The sequence below is a fragment of the Acipenser ruthenus genome, chromosome 4 (genome assembly GCF_902713425.1).
Source record: "Acipenser ruthenus chromosome 4, fAciRut3.2 maternal haplotype, whole genome shotgun sequence".
NCBI classification, from domain to species: domain Eukaryota; kingdom Metazoa; phylum Chordata; class Actinopteri; order Acipenseriformes; family Acipenseridae; genus Acipenser; species Acipenser ruthenus.
Genome location: NC_081192.1, coordinates 56,744,257 through 56,765,222, shown reverse-complemented (window position 1 = coordinate 56,765,222; position 20,966 = coordinate 56,744,257).

Here is a 20,966-nt window from a genome sequence, read left to right as displayed (position 1 = left end):
GACTAAAATCGTGGTGCACACAGGAAGGCTTCACCTTTCTTGAACATTGGAGCACATTCTACAACAAGGACTATCTATATAGGTGGGATGGACTGCACTTAAACAGAAAGGGAACTAATCTACTCGGAGAAAGGATCCTTGAGGAGGTTCAGAAGCATTTAAACTAGAAAGGAAGGGGGGAGAAAACAAAGAAACAGAAGGGACACCACATCAAAACAAGGGCAACAACTCAGGTAAGACAACAATTAAATGTATTTATCTTAATGCTAGGAGTCTCAGAAACTAAATGTTAGAACTTGAAGCTACTGCACTAACAAGTAACTACGATGTGAAAGGTGTTAGAGAAAATTGGTTGTCTGAGAGTGGTGGAGATAAATATAATATTAGTGGGTACACACTGTATAGGAAATACAGGCAGGACAGAAGAGGTGGAGGGGTAGCGCTATACATAAGAAATAGTCTTGAAGTCCAGGTGTTAAATCTGGACAAAGAAAACAACGCAGAATCAATATGGGTCAGAATAATGGACAAAAATTCAAAGGGCATAATAATAGGAGCATGCTAAAGACCACCAAATTCAGACACTGAGCAAAATAATCTGTTATACAATGACATTCGAAATGTGTGTAGAAAATGAGAAGCCATACTAATGGGGGATTTCAACTTCTCCCGTATAAAATGGAAAAACCTGATGGGGGGGCACGACGAACGAAATTGAAATGGTGGAAATGACAAATGACTGCTTCCTAACGCAATTTGTCAAGGCACCAACTAGAGGGGAGGCATGCCTTGATTTAGTCTTTTCAAATAACAGACAGAATAACTAAAACAAAGGTCAGAGAGCCATTGGCAAACTCAGACCACAACATGGTCTCATTTGAAGTATTTTTTAAAACCCCAAAAGTAATGACTAAAGCTAAGGTTTACAATTTTAGAAAAGCAAACTATGAAGGTATGAAACAGAGACTAACAGAAGTAGATTGGAGTAAAATAGAGAAAACATCTACAGAAAAAGGATGGCTGTTTTTTTTAAAAATGTAGTAGTAGAGGTGCAAAACAATTACATCCCAAAAGTAGACAAATCTAAATCTAAAACAAAATGGCCAAAATGGTTTAATAGATCAATTAAAAAGAATATTCAGCGAAAAAAGACACTTTACAGAGTGTTTAAAAGGGACCAAAAACAAAGTACACAGAAAGAGTACTTGGAACTGCAAACTCAAGTCAAAAAGGAAGTTAGAAAGGCCAAGAGAGAGATAGAAATGAACATAGCTAAGGGGGCTAAAACCAATTCCAAAATGTTTTTCCAATATTATAACAGCAAGAGAACATTCAAAGAGGAGGTTAAATGTTTAAGAGACACAAATGGCAAAATCATAGATGAATAAAAAAAAATAGCAAATATATAGCAACAGTCTCTTGACACAGGGGTTGTACCGACAGACTGGAAAATAGGAAATGTAATACCGATCCACAAAAAGGGAGACAAAACCGAACCAGGTAACTACAGACCAATAAGCCTGACTTCTATTATATGTAAAATTATGGAAACTATAATAGGATCTAAAATGGAAAATTACCTATACGGTAACAGTATCCTGGGAGACAGTCAGCATGGTTTTAGGAAAGGGAGATTGTGTCTAACTAACCTGATTGACTTTTTTGAGGATGCAACATTGACAATGGATAATTGCAAAGCATACGACATGGTATATTTAGATTTACAGAAAGATTTTGACAAAGTCCCACATACAAGATTAATTCTCAAACTGAACACAGTAGGTATTCAAGGAAATGCATGCACATCGATTAGGGAGTGGTTAACATTTAGAAAACAGAAAGTACTGATTGGAGGAGAAACCTCAAAATGGAGCGAGGTAACCAGTGGTGTACCACAGGGATCGATATTAGGTCCTCTGCTATTCTTATCTACATTAATGATTTAGATTCTGGTATAGTAAGCAAACTTGTTAAATTTGCAGACGACACAAAAATAGGAGGAGTGGCAAACACTGTTGCAGCAGCAAAGGTCATTCAAAATGATCTAGACAGCATTCAAAACTGGGCAGACACATGGCAAATGACATTTAATAGAGAAAAGTGTAAAGTATTGCATGCAGGCAATAAAAATGTGCATTCTAAATATCATATTGGAGATACTGAAATTGAAGAAGGGAACTATGAAAAAGACCTAGGAGTTTATGTTGACTCAGAAATGTCTTCATCTGGACAATGTGGGGAAGCTATAAAAAAGGCCAACAAGATACTCGGATATATTGTGAGAAGTGTTTAATTTAAATCAACGGAAGTAATGTTAAAACTTTACAATGCATTAGTAAGACCTCACCTAGAATATTGTGTTCAGTTCTGGTCACCTCGTTACAAAAAGAATATTGCTGCTCTAGAAAGAGTGCAAAGAAGAGCAACCAGAATTATCCCGGGTTTAAAAGGCATATGCAGACAGGCTAAAAGAATTGAATCTATTCAGTCTTGAACAAAGAAGACTACGTGGTGATCTGATTCAAACATTCAAAATCCTAAAAGGTAAAGACAATGTTGACCTAGGGGACTTTTTTGACCTGATAAAAGAGTCTAGGTGTCACAAATGGAGATTAGATAAAGGGGCATTCAGAACAGAAAATAGGAGGCACTTTTTTACAGAGAATTGTGAGGGTCTGGAACCAACTCCCCAGTAATGTTGTTGAAGCTGACACCCTGGGATCCTTCAAGAATCTGCTTGATGAGATTCTGGGGTCAATAAGCTACTAACAACCAAACGAGCAAGATGGGCTGAATGGCCTCCTCTCGTTTGTATCTTTCTTATGTTCTTATGTTCTCTGAGCCGATGGTACTCTTCAACTGCAGTTTGACATGCGTAGATGTAGGTGGGGTCAAAGTTGGTAAGGTGGATACCGCTTAAGGAAGTAACTGTGGAAACTGCAACGAAACTTTGTCCATAGGAAAATGGAGTTACCACGATCCATCATAACTGTTTTTAGAGTCATCCCCTGGCATTTGTGAATGGTGATTGCATGAGCACCAATGACTGGGAACTGCTCTTGAACAATGTAGCCTCTATCAATGATTTCAAACTTTGAGCATAAACGTGGAAAGGTATGGGTGACTCCATTGTTAAATTTGATGGTTATGGTTTTGAGCATACTTGTGTTTTCTAGATAGTAGGAAACAGCTTGAAGCTTCCTTATTACCCCATTGATTATTATTATTATTATTTATTTCTTAGCAGACGCCCTTATCCAGGGCGACTTACAATCGTAAGCAAATACATTTCAAGTGTTACAATACAAGCAATACAATAAGAGCAAGAAATACAATAACTTTTGTTCAAGCAAAGTACAAGTGTGACAAACCACAATTCAATAATACAGCAGATAATAGTGATAGTGACATCAGGATATGATTAAATAGTGATAGTTACATCAGGATATGATTAAATACAAAGTACTACAGGTTAAACACTTGGCATATTACAGTATTCTGAAGTACAGGATTAAATGCAGTAAAATAGGGGGCAGATAAGAGCAAAATAAAGCACATTTACATGAAGGGTGATAGTGTCCCAGGATACAAACAGAGGAGTTCTACAGGTGCTGTTTGAAGAGGTGAGTCTTAAGGAGGCGCCGGAATGTGGTCAGGGACTGGGCAGTCCTGACATCTGTAGGAAGGTCATTCCACCACTGCGGAGCAAGGGTGAAGAAGGAGCGGGCTCTGGAGGCAGGGGAGTGTAGCGGAGGTAGAGCTAGTCTTCTAGTGCAGGCGGAGCGGAGAGGTCGAGTGGGAGTGTAGGGAGAGATGAGGGTCTGGAGGTAGCTGGGTGCAGTCTGGTCAAGGCATCTGTAGGCTAGTACAAGAGTCTTGAACTGGATGCGAGCGGTGATCGGGAGCCAGTGGAGCGAGCGGAGTAGTGGAGTAGCGTGGGCGAAGCGAGGCAGAGAGAACACCAGGCGGGCAGCAGAGTTCTGGATGAGCTGGAGCGGACGGGTGGCGGACGCAGGGAGGCCAGCCAGGAGGGAGTTGCAGTAGTCTAGGCGGGAGAGTACCAGGGCCTGGACCAGGAGCTGGGTAGCATAGTTGGTGAGGAAGGGTCGGATTCTTCGGATGTTGCTCAGGAAGAATAGGCAAGTGCGTGCCAGAGTGGAGATGTGCTGGGAATAAGAGAGGCAGGGGTCCAGGGTGACTCCAAGGTTCTTAGCTGAGGAAGAGGGAGAGAGTGTAGTAGATTCCAGAGGAACAGATATAGAGAGATCAGAGGAGGGGGAGGAGGAGGGAAAGAAAAGGAGGTCAGATTTAGAGAGGTTGAGTTTGAGGTGATGCGAGTGCATCCAGGAGGAAATAGCAGACAGACAGGTAGAGATACGGGAGGAGATGGTGGTCAGAGGTGGGGAAGGAGAGGAAAATCTGAGCATCATCAGCATAGAAATGGTATGAGAAACCATAGGATGCGATGAGGGAGCCCAGGGAGCGGGTGTAGAGAGAGAACAGGAGAGGACCCAAGACTGACCCTTGGGGGACTCCAGTTAAGAGAGGGTGAGGTGTGGAGGTTGCTCCACGCCAGGTTACCTGGTAAGTGCGGTTGGAGAGGTAGGAGGAGAACCAGGCCAGAGCAGTGCCAGAGATCCCCATGTCAGCAAGAGATGATAGTAGAATAGAGTGATCAACAGTGTCAAAGGCAGCAGAGAGGTCGAGGAGAATTAGGACAGAGGAGAGAGAGGCAGCTCGGGCACACTTAAGTGAGTTGGTGACAAACAGGAGGGCGGTTTCAGTGGAGTGGGCAGAGCGGAAGCCAGATTGGAGAGGGTCAAGCAGAGAGTGGTTGGACAGGAAAGCAGAGAGCTGGCGGTGTACAGTCCGCTCGAGGGTTTTGGAGAGGAAGGGTAGGAGGGAGACAGGACGGTAACTCTGGAGGGAGGTGGGGTCGAGGGTAGGTTTTTTGAGGAGGGGAGTGATAGAGGCTTTTTTGAAGGCAGAGGGAAAGATACCAGAAAGTAGAGAGGTGTTGAGGAGGGAGGAGATGAAGGGGAGTAGAGCAGGAGCAGCAGCTTGAAAGAGGTGAGTGGGGAGGGGGTCCAAGGCACACGTGGTGGGTTTGTGACCCTGGAGCAGGGAGGAGAGGTCAGAGTCTGAGAGGGGCAAGAAGGTGGAGAAGGAGGGCGAGTTAGTAGGGGATGTAGTGGGTGTAGGGGTTGGAGCAGGAGGGGGTGCGGGGGAGGGAGAGATGTTAACACATATTTCTCTTTGAGACCAGTGGCAATGTCATTGTTCTTGCGAATTTGCTTAATACAAATGCAGATGTGATACATTTACTACCAAACTAAATACAAATGCAAATATGTGACAAATGCTAAATGGACAGAGGCCTTTATCCAAGGTGACACACAAGGAAAGCAGTTTATATAATAACAACATAAACACAGTAATCACGTAGTTCATAATCATTAACAGGTATGTACCAATATAGGAAGTAAGTTACATAAAACAGTGTTTCCCAATCTTGGTCCTGAGGACCCAGTGTTTGCTAATTTGTGTTCCAGCTGAGCTTTAAATTATGAATTGAACCCTCAATTGAATGAATAAAATGCCTAATTAGAGCATTTGAATTATTTGTATAAATGGCTGGCTGCACAGGCCTTAATTAGCACTAATCTAGGACTACCTAATGTTAACTCAGGTAGTCCAAGATTAGTGCTGATCGGGGTTTGTGAAAGTAGCCAAAAGAGTTGGATATTTCAAGTTATTTCTAACATTGTATTAAGTCACTAATTGTTAGTTCAATTGGGGGATCAATTTAATAATTGTGAACTCAGTTGGAACACAAACAGCAGACACAGTGAGCCCGCAGGATCAGGTTTGTGAAAAACTGACAGAAATTGAGATATATGTATATATTTATATTTATATATATATATATATATATATATATATATATATATATATATATATATATATATATATATATATATATATATATATTGCACAATTATTATTTTTACTTGTTTTGATTGTTATGTTTAATAAACATCAAGTTCTCAAAAGTGTCCTTTAGTTTGCCTTACAGGTTGATCAACTTTACCAGCAATATTAAATTCAACACTCTTCACAATATAGCCGAGCATCTTGCTGGCCTTTTTTATAGCTTCCCCACATTGTCTAGATGAACACATTTCTGAGTCAACATAAACTCCTAGGTCTTTTTCATAGTTCCCTTCTTCAATTTCAGTATCTCCCATATGATATTTATAATGCACATTTTTATTGCCTGCATGCAATACTTTACACTTTTCTCTATTAAATGCCATTTGCCATGTGTCTGCCCAGTTCTGAATGCTGTCTAGATCATTTTGAATGACTTTTGCTGATGCAACAGTGTTTGCCACTCCTCCTATTTTTGTGTCGTCTGCAAATTTAACAAATTTGCTTACTATACCAGAATCTAAATCATTAATGTAGATTAGGAATAGCAGAGGACCTAATACTGATCCCTGTGTTACACCACTGGTTACCTCACTCCGCTTTCTGTTTTCTACATGTTAACCACTCCCTAATCCATGTGCATGCATTTCCTTGAATCCCTACTGCGTTCAATTTGAGAATTAATCTTTTATATGGGACTTTGTCAAAAGCTTTCTGGAAATCTAAATAAACCATGTTGTATGCTTTGCAATTATCCATTTTCAATGTTGCATCTTCAAAAAAGTCAATAAATGTGTTCCTCAAAAAATGTGTTCCAGGTATTAAGCAATTGACAATTAAGAGATACCTATAAAACCTGCAGGATTGTGTCACTCCAGGACCAGGGTTGCCTACCCCTGCTCTAGAGGATACTAAGTATGGGACTTAGTATAACTATTGCTATGGACTAAGAATTTTAGTATTGTACTAAGTGGAAGACATGTGACAGTCCCAGAATGTACTGCCATTTTATTTTTGCTGAAATAATAATGTGTGCATATAAAATACATGTATATGTCGTTACTATAGTATATTTGAAGCATCTGCTGCCTGTACGGATATTGTAATAGTAAAATAACATTACGACTTAAATTACGACTACAATACTGTTAACTACTAATAAGGAAGGAAGGTGTCGGCAGCATTACAGTCATGCATGCAGAGCCTGTAGTATGCGATAGTAGGATTCACATTTGAGAGACGTACTTTTTTTGGGGGGTGGGGGGAGGAGGAGGGCAGCAAGTCTTTTCATTCCCTTTAATTTGAGGGGACTCGACATGGTTCTTAGGGGTGAGCAGGGATATTGAGGAGTAGGGACACAGTGGGTAGAATGTGAGTTAAGTGTCATTTTACGTAGTAGGACCTGGGGGCACATTGAAAAATAAAATAAACAGTGCTCTTCTCAGGGTGTTTTTAGAAATGATTATCTGTGATACTTCTTCAGAATACCACCCCTTCCCTGAAAGGTGTCGAAACAGCCCGTGTATCTTGACCACGGTTATCCTTTACTCCCTTTAAAACAGCCTGGGCTGCATTGCACGAGCTGCAACTGTCTGTATCATGTATAAAGCTAATGTTGTAATCAAAAACAAAATTCAAAATTAAACCAGTTTTGCTAGTTTATTTCATGGCATTGCACTTGGTTGAATATTTTATAGGCAGTCCGTTTGCCCTGATATGGAGTATTTTACCATGCATTTATATCTTAAATAAAAAAATACATTATTACAATATAAATATATGTTAGAGACTAATTCATATTTATGTATAAATGTCGGCCTATTTGTAACATTGTAAAAATGATTATTAGCTCATAATATAGTAAAATACATACATTACTGTTACAAATATTTCAAATGTTCTGATTCAGAGCCATCCCGCCTTGCACTTTGTTTGGCTCCCTATAAAAGGATAAAGTGGTTCTGATAATAAATGAATGAAAGAATGATTCAGAGCCCCCTTCAGTTCCTGTTTGGTAACAACAACAATGCTTGAACCTTAGTACCGTACTAAATCTGGGGATCCGCTCGTCCAACTTTGTTCCGCTTGTTTCTTCGATGCAATTGGTACAAACTTAGAACGCAGCTGGGGATGATTCTGAGATAGTACCGTACTAGCTAGTACGCAACTTGAATCGTTTTGTTGTTAGTAGCTTATTGATCCTAGAATCCCATCAAGCAGCTTCTTGAAGGCTCCCAGGGTGTCAGCTTCAACAACATTACTGGGGAGTTGGTTCCAGACCCTCACAATTCTCTGAGTAAAAAAGTTCCACCTATTTTCAGTTCTGAATGCTCCTTTATCAAATCTCCATTTGTGATACCTGGTCCTTGTTTCTTTTTTCAGGTCAAAGAAGTCCCCTGGGTCGCATTGTCTATACCTTTTAGGATTTTGAATGTTTGAATCAGATCGCCGCGTAGTCTTCTTTGTTCAAGACTGAATAGATTCAATTCTTTTAGCCTGTCTGCATACGACATGCCTTTTAAATCCGGGATAATTCCCTTGATTTAAATTCAACACTTCTCACAATATATCTGAGCATCTTGTTGGCCTTTTTTATAGCTTCCCCACATTGTCTAGATGAAGACATTTCTGAGTCAACATAAACTCCTAGGTCTTTTTCATAGTTCTGTTCTTCAATTTCAGTATCTCCCATATGATATTTATAATGCACATTTTTATTGCGTGCATGCAATACTTTACATCTTTTCTCTATTAAATTGAATTTGCCATGTGTCTGCCCAGTTCTGAATGCTGTCTAGATCATTTTGAATGACCTTTGCAGCTGCAGCAGTGTTAACCACTTATAGATAGTTAACCACTCCTATTTTTGTGTCGTCTACAAATTTAACAAGTTTGCTTACTATACCAGAATCTAAATCATGAATGTAGATTAGGAATAGCAGAGGACCTAATACTGATCCCTGTGGTACACCACTGGTTACCTTGCTCCATTTTGAGGTTTCTCCTCTAATCAGTACTTTCTGTTTTCTACATGTTAACCACTCCCTAATCCATGTGCATGCATTTCCTTGAATCCCTACTGCGTTCAGTTTGAGAATTAATCTTTTATGCAGGACTTTCTCAAAAGCTTTCTGGAAATCTAAATAAACCATGTCGTATGCTTTGCAATTATCCATTTTCAATGTTGCATCCTCAAAAAAGTCAATCAGGTTAGTTAGACACGATCTCCCTTTCCTGAAACCATGCTGACTGTCTCCCAGGATATTGTTCCCATATAGGTAATTTTCCATTTTGGATCTTATTGTAGTTTCCATAAGTTTACATATAATAGAAGTCAGAATTATTGGTCTGTAGTTACCTGGTTCGGTTTTGTCTCCCTTTTTGTGGATCGGTATTACATTTCCTATTTTCCAGTCTGTCGGTACAACCCCTGTGTCAAGAGAATGTTGCATGATCTTGGTTAGCGGTTTCTAAATAACTTCTTTCATTTCTTTGAGTACTATTGGGAGGATTTCATCTGGCCCAGGGGATTTGTTTATTTTAAGAGCTCCCAGTCCCTTTAACACTTCTGCCTCTGTTATGCTAAAGTTATTTAAAATTGGATAGGAACAGGTCGACATGTCGGGCATGTTGTCCGTGTCCTCCTTTGTAAAAATCTGTGAAAAGTAATCATTTAATATATTTGCTATTTTTTTCTTCATCTATGATTTTGCCGTTTGTGTCTCTTAGACATTTAACCTCCTCTTTGAATGTTCTCTTGCTGTTATAATATTGGAAAAACATTTTGGAATTGGTTTTAGCCCCCTTAGCTATGTTCATTTCTATCTCTCTCTTGGCCTTTCTAACTTCCTTTTTGACTTGAGTTTGCAGTTCCAAGTGCTCTTTCTGTGTACTTTGTTTTTGGTCCCTTTTAAACACTCTGTAAAGTGTCTTTTTTCGCTGAATATTCTTTTTAATTGATCTATTAAACCATTTTGGCCATTTTGTTTTAGATTTAGATTTGTCTACTTTTGGGATGTAATTGTTTTGCACCTCTACTACTACATTTTTTTTAAAAAACAGCCATCCTTTTTTTGTGGATGTTTTCTCTATTTTACTTCAATCTACTTCTGGTAGTCTTTGTTTCATACCTTCATAGTTTTCTTTTCTAAAATTGTTAACCTTAGCTTTTGTCATTTCTTTTGGGGTTTTAAAAAATACATCAAATGAGACCATGTTGTGGTCTGAGTTTGCCAATGGTTCTCTGACCTCTGTTTTAGTTATTGTTTTCATTATTTGAAAAGACTAAATCAAGGCATGCCTCCCCTCTAGTCGTTGCCTTGACAAATTGCGTTAGGAAACAGTCATTTGTCATTTCCACCTTTTCAATTTCATCCGTCATGCTCCCCACTGGGTTCTCCCATTTTATACACGGGAAGTTGAAATCCCCCATTAGTATGGCTTCTCCTTTTCTACACACATTTCGAATGTCATTGTATAACAGATTATTTAGCTCAGTGTCTGAATTTGGCGGTCTATAGCATGCTATTATTATGCCCTTTGAATTTGTGTCCATTATTCTGACCCATATTGATTCTGAATTGTTTTCTTTGTCCTGATTTAACACCTGGACTTCAAGACTATTTCTTATGTATAGCGCTACTCCTCCGCCTCTTCTGTCCTGCCTGTCTTTCCTATACAGTGTGTACCCACTATTATTATATTTGTCTCCATCACTCTCAGACAGCCAAGTTTCTGTAACACCTTTCACATCGTAGTTACTTGTTAGTGCAGTAGCTTCAAGTTCTAACATTTTGTTTCTGAGACTTCTAGCATTAAGATAAATACATTTAATAGTTGTCTTACCTGAGTTGTTGCCCTTGTTTTGATGTGGTCTCCCTTCTGTTTCTTTGTTTTCTCCCCCCCTTCCTTTCTAGTTTAAATGCTTCTGAACCTCCTCAAGGATCCTTTCTCCGAGTAGATTGGTTCCCTTTCTGTTTAAGTGCAGTCCGTCCCACCTATATAGATAGTCCTTGTTGTAGAATGTGCTCCAATGTTCAAGAAAGGTGAAGCCTTCCTGTGTGCACCACGATTTTAGCCATGCATTTTGATTTTGTATTTCCAGCTGTCCATATGGTCCTTTGCAAGGTGCCGGCAGTATCCCAGAAAATACCACAGTTTTGGTCTTGTCTTTTAATTTCCTTCCTAGCTCTCCGAATTTGTTTTGCAGTGATCTTGGTCTGTCTTGGTCTGTCTCTTCCAATGTTGTTTGTACCGATGTGGACAACTACTATCGGGTCGTCTCCTGTTCGTTCCAGGAGCCTGTCCACGTTCTCAGTGATGTGCCAATCTTGTCAAGCATCAAGCAAATAGGCCCAATTGGAAAGGTGCTGGGGCCCAAGATTCACACAATTCTTGCTTCTAACTTGGCACCTTTTTTTGATCACTTCGCTCCACTTTATCGCTCCACTTTATCACTCCACTTGAAATGCTCTTTATATGACTTTATATGTTCTTCTTAGTGAGCATTGTTTTCCGCTACTCTGCCATGAATCCCATTTTTGCCCAGTGTCTTTCTGATGGTGGAGTCATGAACACTGACTTTAGCCAAGGCGAGAGAGTCCTGCAGATCCCTGGATGTTGTTCTAGGGTTCTTTGTGACTTCCTGGACGATTTTACGCCTTGCTCTTGGAGAGATTTTAGCAGGATGGCCACTTCTGGGAAGATTCACTACTATCCCAAACTTTCTCCATTTGGACAATATGGCTCTGACTGTGGTTCGGTGGAGCCCCAGAGCCATAGAAATGGCTTTGTAACCCTTTCCAGACTGATAGGCATCAACAACCTTTTTTCCAGAGGTCTTCAGGAATTTCTTTTGTTTGTGACATGATGTGCCTCTAGAACCTGTGTGCTGACAACTTAACTCTGATGGTAAGGGCCAAAGTTAGTCAGATTTATATTGGGCAGGGCTGGCCCAAATCAGGCCTGGTTGTTAACCATAGTACTCAAACAGCTGACCCTAATTATCCCTTTAATTGGGCTGAGTTAACTAGGAGAGGCAATAACTTTTTCACACCTGAAGATTGCATGTTTGATTACCTTGCACACCAAACAAATGAAAGAAGCACCAAACTTTGGTGTCATTTTTTCTCTGACTCCCTCTATATACTACTACAACCCACAAAAAAATCTGACCAAATACAATGTGAAAAATGTGCAAAAATGCAGAAAATCAGACAGGGGGCAAATACTTTTTCATGGCACTGTATATATACAACTACGGTTACAATTTACATGGTGATTGCAATTAATTACGAATTGCAAAATGACAGGTCTGTCTGTAGGAATGGTAGCGTGTGACAGAGACAGAATGATTATTGGTGATGGATGTGTGATTAAATGTCTTAGAAAGTTGTTTACGGTACACCTTTAGAGCAGTGTTTGAAAATTATATTGAGCAAATTTGGGCTGGGCATGTACAAATAATACTTACATGCCTCAGTCGGGCATCTAAACATTTTCGATGTTATAGAATGAAAGCAAGCTATTAATTTAATCTATTATTACCTGCACTTTTTAAAACTAGAAATATAATTCCAATCTCCATCCAGAAATTTTTCATATTTCAAGCCCTGAAACATTCGATATTCTCAAGTTTTTGAGAAGCATTTTTTTGAGAAATACCATCCATGTCATTCAATATTTATGCTTTGTTATAAGAATATTAATGTGTTTTTGTATATTTTTATTTTTTGTAGGAAGCATCCCATGTTTCACTCACCACAGATATGTGGACTTCAGTTAATATGGAATCATACCTGGCTTTAACATGTCATTATATCTCTCCAGACAGCCAGTTGATGACTAAACTGCTGGATGTATTAATTTAGAAAGACACTTTGCAATGAAACTCTTTTTGTCTTATTAGGCACTTATTAAAATTCCTGACCTGCTGCTGTTTTGACCCATGAAAAATCTTTGAATTACATATTAAACAAATCTTCTTTCAGGTTCACAGAGCGCCACACTGCTGATGCCATTGCATTGTGCCTTCATGGCATTATTCAGCATTGGGGGTTTAGTGGAAAAGTACAGTGTGCTGTAACTGACAACGGAGCAAATATGGTAGCTGCCTTTTGCAAACTAAACCTGTGACATATGCCATGCTTTGCGCACAGACTAAACTTAATGGTAAAAGACAGCCTGGCAGCAGTCCCGGATTTGGACGAGATCAGGGAGAAAGTCAGAAAGACTGTTGGATATTTTAAATCCAGTACAGTTGCAAAAGAAAAGCTTGCAGCTTTACAACGGGATCTGAAGCAGAATGATCTGAAACTCATTCAGGAGGTTGATACCAGGCAAAATTCAACCTACCTCATGCTAGAGCGGTTTATGCTAGTTAGGGAGCCTGTTTCAGCAGCACTGGCTTCTCTTGACACATCTCTTCCTGTAATTTTACACAATGACTGGGCTACCATTGAAGAGGCTATTAAGGTATGTACATTTTAAACAGAAAGCACTGAAAAATATATTGAGGATCTTCATGTTGAGTTACATTTTCCAGAACTTCAAAAGTTTTAAATTCAGTTGCACCATTAGTAGCAAATGTTGCAATTTAAGTTCTTTCTAACTGTACATTTTTTAAAAATATACACAAATTTTTACCTTTACCCTAAATATGAATCTATAGCTGCTGAAACCATTTATATTGAGTGAAATTCAATCTCATCATTAATTGCAGACAATATATATTTGTATGTCTTTTAGATTCTGAAACCTTTCTTTGCTGTCATTGAATAGATGTCTGCAGAGAGAAATGTAATTCTTTTGGTGAGGAATTTGCAGAGAATCACTGCCACTGAAGCCCAGCAGCATGCTGCAGGAACCAGTGCCCACAGCTTGGCTGATGCTCTTAATAAATGTCTGTTTAATAGGTGTGGAACATATGAATCAACAGGGTAAGATATAACCTTTAATAATATGAAAACATTATAATTACCATCTTTCCGCTTTACAAGCATGTGGCAAAGTGGTGAGTGGTTACAGGTGTGTGCAGTGCAGAACGGATACAAAACAGACAGACAATGATTTCCAGGTGCAAGGGTGTTTATTGATTTATTGAACAATGTCCAGAGCCTTAATGCAAACACTTGTAAATAATAATGATGGAGTGATACAGCAGCGTGTATCACTCGGTATTTGTAAATCCCCGGGTTTGACCCGCAACCAAAAGTCCAGTTTTACACACCAACACTAAACACAAAACACAAACACAGTTCTTAGTGATAGTGAATACGTGCAAGTGGTGTATTACAGTTCTCTGTGAAATGCAGGGGTGAAAGTGATGTCCGGGTTTATGCTGGCTTCTGCTACAGCTCCGGATCATGTTACTGGTAGTCTATTAAAAACAGACAACGGTTAACAAACACAAGACAAAACTCACGGTTCACGATACTGCAACACAGACTCCTTGTAGGTTTGAAAACTAACCATTTACCAAGGAACAGATCACTTAGACTACAACCCCTATTTATATACTTGCGCATGACCCCTAGGTTAACAAACGCATCCGCTCCTCCAATCCTCGGATGCCACGCCATTTCCCGTCAGAGTCATTGAGTTTGGGTACCGTAGCTCCACCCTCTTACTAAATGACCGACTTCCACCTATCATAAGGAATAAATTATCATGCCATTTAGTCAAGGGTATTCCTTTTACACAGTGCCCTCACAGGTCGGGAGGGAGATCTAACACCAAGAATCATTCAATCTCTGTCACATATCCCACCGCTCAGTGGAGCCAAAGGTACACTCGGCTAAATTTACCTTTCCCATTATTCCCCCCTCCCGGGAAAAATAATCTGCATTTTGGTGGTCTTTCCCCGCACGGTGTACCATATGGTACATGAAGGGCTGCAATGCCAGATATCACCGACTTAATCGGCCATTGCTGTCCTTCATTATGCTTAACCACTTGAGTGGGGAGTGGTCAGTGACGAGATTAAATGAGTGCCCCAGCAGGTAGTATCTTAAAGAGTGAGTAGCCCATTCGACATTCTTTTTTGACAATGGAGTAGTTGCGCTCCCAAGGGAGCATTTTTTTACTTATGTACCGAATGGGATGTTGTACTCCATCTACCATTTGGGACAGGACTGAACCCAAACCGACATCCGACGCATCGGTGTGGAGGATGAATTTCTTGGTGAAGTCTGGAGTGATGAGAGTGGGGGCCTGGCATAGTCTCTGTTTAACAATATCAAACGCCCCCTGACATTCTTCTGACCACTTAATTGAATTTGGTGCGTTCTTTCTGGTGAGGTCGACTAAGGGATTAACCACTATGGCATACTCAGGGATAAAGCAGTGGTAATATCCGGCTAACCCCAGTAGAGACCTCATCTGAGCCTTGGTTTTGGGGATTGCTGCGTCCACCTAGGCCTGGACCTTGGTGACAATGGGTTTCACGCTGCCATTCCCCATTATAAATCCCAAATATTGTGTCTTTCTTGGCAAACACACATTTTCACAAGTTAGCTGTAGTTAGTTCTCCCAGGCACTTCAGAAAAAACATTGTTGAATTCCTCAATTAACATACGCAGCTCATGTTGCTGATCAGGAAGTAATTGTTCCCCCATCGAAATGTTCTTTGTGCTAGAGGTCTCCAGATGGGGGCACAAATCATCCTCTACATTGCCTGGGGCTATAAATAAGGCCTCCCTTGCCTGCCAGGGCTTTAATAAATTTACATTATTTTTCATTACAGCAATCGGGCTGTCTAATTTCATAATTCACCTTTCCTATAGCCCGAATCACTTCATATGGCCCCTGCCATTTAGCACATAGTTTTGATTCTGATGAGGGAAACAGCAGCATTACCGTGTCTCCAGGTCGAAAGGTTTGAATTAATGCATTTTGATTGTAATGCTGCTGTTGTCGGTGCTGAGACGTTTTTTACATACAATTACCCATTTATACAGTTGGGTTTTTACTGGAGCAATCTAGGTAAAGTACCTTGCTCAAGGGTACAGCAGCAGTGTCCTCCACCGGGGATTGAACCCACGACCCTCCAGTCAAGAGTTCAGAGCCCTAACCACTACTCCACAGGGCTGCCCATAAACATAAAGATATGAAACTGTAATTTTTTGTGAAGAATCAACAACAAGTGGGACACAATCATGAAGTGGAACGAAATTTATTGGATATTTCAAACTTTTTTAACAAATAAAAAACTGAAAAATTGGGCGTGCAAAATTATTCAGCCCCCTTAAGTTAATACTTTGTAGCGCCACCTTTTGCTGCGATTACAGCTGTAAGTCGCTTGGGGTATGTCTCTATCAGTTTTGCACATCGAGAGACTGAAATTTTTGCCCATTCCTCCTTGCAAAACAGCTCGAGCTCAGTGAGGTTGGATGGAGAGCATTTGTGAACAGCAGTTTTCAGTTCTTTCCACAGATTCTCGATTGGATTCAGGTCTGGACTTTGACTTGGCCATTCTAACACCTGGATATGTTTATTTGTGAACCATTCCATTGTAGATTTTGCTTTATGTTTTGGATCATTGTCTTGTTGGAAGACAAATCTCCGTCCCAGTCTCAGGTCTTTTGCAGACTCCATCAGGTTTTCTTCCAGAATGGTCCTGTATTTGGCTCCATCCATCTTCCCATCAATTTTAACCATCTTCCCTGTCCCTGCTGGAGAAAAGCAGGCCCAAACCATGATGCTGCCACCACCATGTTTGACAGTGGGGATGGTGTGTTCAGGGTGATGAGCTGTGTTGCTTTTACACCAAACATAACGTTTTGCATTGTTGCCAAAAAGTTCGATTTTGGTTTCATCTGACCAGAGCACCTTCTTCCACATGTTTGGTGTGTCTCCCAGGTGGCTTGTGGCAAACTGTAAACGACACTTTTTATGGATATCTTTAAGAAATGGCTTTCTTCTTGCCACTCTTCCATAAAGGCCAGATTTGTGCAGTATACGACTGATTGTTGTCCTATGGACAGAGTCTCCCACCTCAGCTGTAGATCTCTGCAGTTCATCCAGAGTGATCATGGGCCTCTTGGCTGCATCTCTGATCAGTCTTCTCCTTGTATGAGCTGAAAGTTTAGAGGGACGGCCAGGTCTTGGTAGATTTGCAGTGGTCTGATACTCCTTCCATTTCAATATTATCGCTTGCACAGTGCTCCTTGGGATGTTTAAAGCTTGGGAAATCTTTTTGTATCCAAATCCGGCTTTAAACTTCTCCATAACAGTATCTCGGACCTGCCTGGTGTGTTCCTTGTTCTTCATGATGCTCTCTGCGCTTTAAACGGACCTCTGAGACTATCACAGTGCAGGTGCATTCATACGGAGACTTGATTACACACAGGTGGATTCTATTTATCATCATTAGTCATTTAGGTCAACATTGGATCATTCAGAGATCCTCACTGAACTTCTGGAGAGAGTTTGCTGCACTGAAAGTAAAGGGGCTGAATAATTTTGCACGCCCAATTTTTCAGTTTTTTATTTGTTAAAAAAGTTTGAAATATCCAATAAATTTTGTTCCACTTCATGATTGTGTCCCACTTGTTGTTGATTCTTCACAAAAAAGTACAGTTTCATATCTTTATGTTTGAAGCCTGAAATGTGGCAAAAGGTCGCAAAGTTCAAGGGGGCCGAATACTTTCACAAGGCACTGTAAGTAGGAGCACATGCTGCACTACATTTTTGGATGAGCCCTTGTGCTCCTCCCACCCCTCTCTTAACAGATTGAGAATGCCACGAGGCTGTTGGCCGTACAAGAGCTCGAAGGGGGAGAACCCTGTCGAAGAAGCGATGCCCAATGTTTTTGCTCCTGATTTACAAATCGTCTCAGCATCGCCTTCAAGGTGTGATTAAAGCGTTCCACCAAACCGTCCGTCTGTGGATGATAAACAGACGTTATGATGGGACGTATTTTTAGAATTTTGTGTATTTGCTGTAACGTATTAGACAAGAAATTAGTTCCATGATCAATCAAGATCTCCTTGGTGATCCCTACTCTAGCCATAACCTGCACTAGTTATTTGGCTATCGCAGAGGCACTTGTGGACCTCAATGGAACTGCCTCCGGGTATCGTGTTGCGTAATCTATGACCACTAATATATGCATATACCCGGAGTCAGAAGGCAGCAAAGGGCCGACTATGTCCATTGCAATGCGTTCAAAGGGGGTAGAAATAATCGGCAGTGGGACCAAAGTGGCGGGGTGCACTCGACCCGACACTACTCGCTGGCAGTCTGGGCATGTGGCTACATATTTCGACACATCTTAATGAAGTCCTACCCAATAAAATCGAGCCAATATCCGCTCCCTTGTCTTGTCAGCTCCGAGGTGCCCCGCAAAAGGGATATCATGCGCCAGCCTCATGACCTCCAGTCGACAAGACAGGGGAACCAATAATTGTGTTACAGGCTGTCCTGTATCAGAAAGAGAAAAACATTACCAATCATTTCCCTTTCGCTTCTCTCCACCATGTTTACGTGTGCGGTCGGGACTGCCATTAATTTCACCAATTCTCTATAGTTTGGCCAGTCGGGGGGCACAGAGGTTAAATATCTGTCCCGCTGCTGGTATGGCAACGGGACGGGAGCAGCACCTCTACCCCAGCTGGGGCCAACTTTGGTCTCCATGGAGGGGAGGCAAGGTTGCCCATTGGGGCCAGCGATCTAGGAGGTCGTTGACCCGGTCCCGGTGGAGGAGCAGAGAGAGGAGGTGGTGCTTGGATGCTCTGCGGTATTGGAGCAGTGAGTAGCCCGGACTGGGCTGACACCAGGGAGTCCTCGAAATCCTCTGCGAGTTTCACTGCCTGGTCCAGGGTGTTGGTGTTGGGGTTGTGGTGCCGTATCCATGCCTGGGTCTCGACGCCACCACATGGCAAAACTGCTCAATCAGAATAGCCTCACCCATCTGTGCACTTGTTTTCAGCGCCGGGGTGAGCCATTGTACCATGTGGTCAGAAAGCTGTTGCGCAAGCACCCTGGGGTGTGTATTTGTGGACCTCTTGTACTCCTTGAGCCTCACATGGTGGGTTTCCTCTTCCTTTTACACAGCGCCCTCACAAATCGGGAGGGAGCTCTAACACCAAGAATCATTTGATTTCTGTCACAAAGCAACATGGCATGTAACAAGTAAGTAACTGTTATAATGAAGACATGAATTGTTCTTTTTTCCCTCATTGTTTTACAGATTTCTTGGCATATCCACCCTTTTGGACCCACGGTTCAAAACACTTGCTTTTGGGAGTGAAAAAAATGTAGATGAGGCAGTAAAAACAATGACAGCTGATGCCTTACAGATTACTGACACTATCTCCCATATGATATTTATAATGCACATTTTTATTGCTTTGGTTTATTTAGATTTCCAGAAAGCTTTTGACAAAGTCCCGCATACAAGGTTAATTCTTAAACTGAACGCAGTAGGGATTCAAGGAAATGCATGCACATGGATTAGAGAGTGGTTAAAATGTAGAAAACATAAAGTACTGATTAGAGGAGAAACCTCAAAATGGAGCGAGGTAACCAGTGGTGTACCACAGGGGTCAGTATTAGGCCCTCTGCTATTCCTAATCTACATTCATGATTTAGATTCTGGTATAGTAAGCAAAACTTGTTAAATTTGCAGACAACACAAAAATAGGAGTGGCAAACACTGTTGCAGCAGCAAAGGTTTTTCAAAATGATCTAGACAGCATTCAGAACTGGACAGACACATGGAAAATGACATTTAATAGAGAAAAGTGTAAGGTACTGCACACAGGCAATAAGATGTGCATTATAAATATCATATGGGAGATACTGAAATTGAAGAAGGAATCTATGAAAAGACCTAGGAGTTTATGTTGACTCTTCATCTAGACAATGTGGGGAAGCTATAAAAAAGGCCAACAAGATGCTCGGATATATTGTGAAAAGTGTTGAATTTAAATCAAGGGAAGTAATGTTAAAACTTTACAATGCATTAGTAAGACCTCACCTAGAATATTGTGTTCAGTTCTGGTCACCTCGTTACAAAAAGGATATTGCTGCTCTAGAAAGAGTGCAAAGAAGAGCAACCAGAATTATCCCGGGTTTAAAAGGCATGTCATATGCAGACAGGCTAAAAGAATTGAATCTATTCAGTCTTGAACAAAGAAGACTACGTGGTGATCCGATTCAAACATTCAAAATCTTAAAAGGTATAGACAATGTCGACCCAGGGGACTTCTTTGACCAGAAAAAAGAAACAAGGACCAGGGGTCACAAATGGAGATTAGATAAAGGGGCATTCAGAACAGAAAATAGGAGGCACTTTTTTACACAGAGAATTGTGAGGGTCTGGAACCAACTCCCCAGTAATGTTGCTGAAGCTGACACCCTGGGATCCTTCAAGAAGCTGCTTGATGAGATTCTGGGATCAATAAGCTACTAACAACCAAAACAAGCAAGATGGGCCGAATGGCCTCCTCTCGTTTGTAAACTTTCTTATGATACATGTTTCTTATGAACATGTTCTTATGTTCTTATGATAGAGGAAATGAAAAAGCAAGACAGAGAATAAGAGTGAGACTTGGAGTTTAAATAGAGATTAACAGACATTTCTGTTGGGACATAACTGGGGAGTGTTAAAACAGTTGATAAAACTAACAATTATTCAACTGTAACTAAGTGTAATAACATCAGATTTTAATTAAAAAACAAAAAACAAAGGACGGCTGCTAATAAATACATCTAATGAATCTTTAAAAAGTTTGCTGTGTAAGCTTTAACAATGGAAACAGTAAAATGCTCAGTATCATACATATTTTTCTTGTTGAACATTTCTCTAAAATTTGGATTTTTCCACTGAATTACAATCTCAGTGCATTGATCTAAAACAATAAATGATGAATTACTGCTTTGAGACAATACCATATGAGCTTTACAACATTTAAACTACATTCTTTTGTTGTCGCTGTTACGTGTTGGATTTCATTATGATTGTTTTAATTATGTCTTTACATCACAAAACCTCATATTACTGTGCATGTTTTAAAAAAGTCACAATGTGCTAT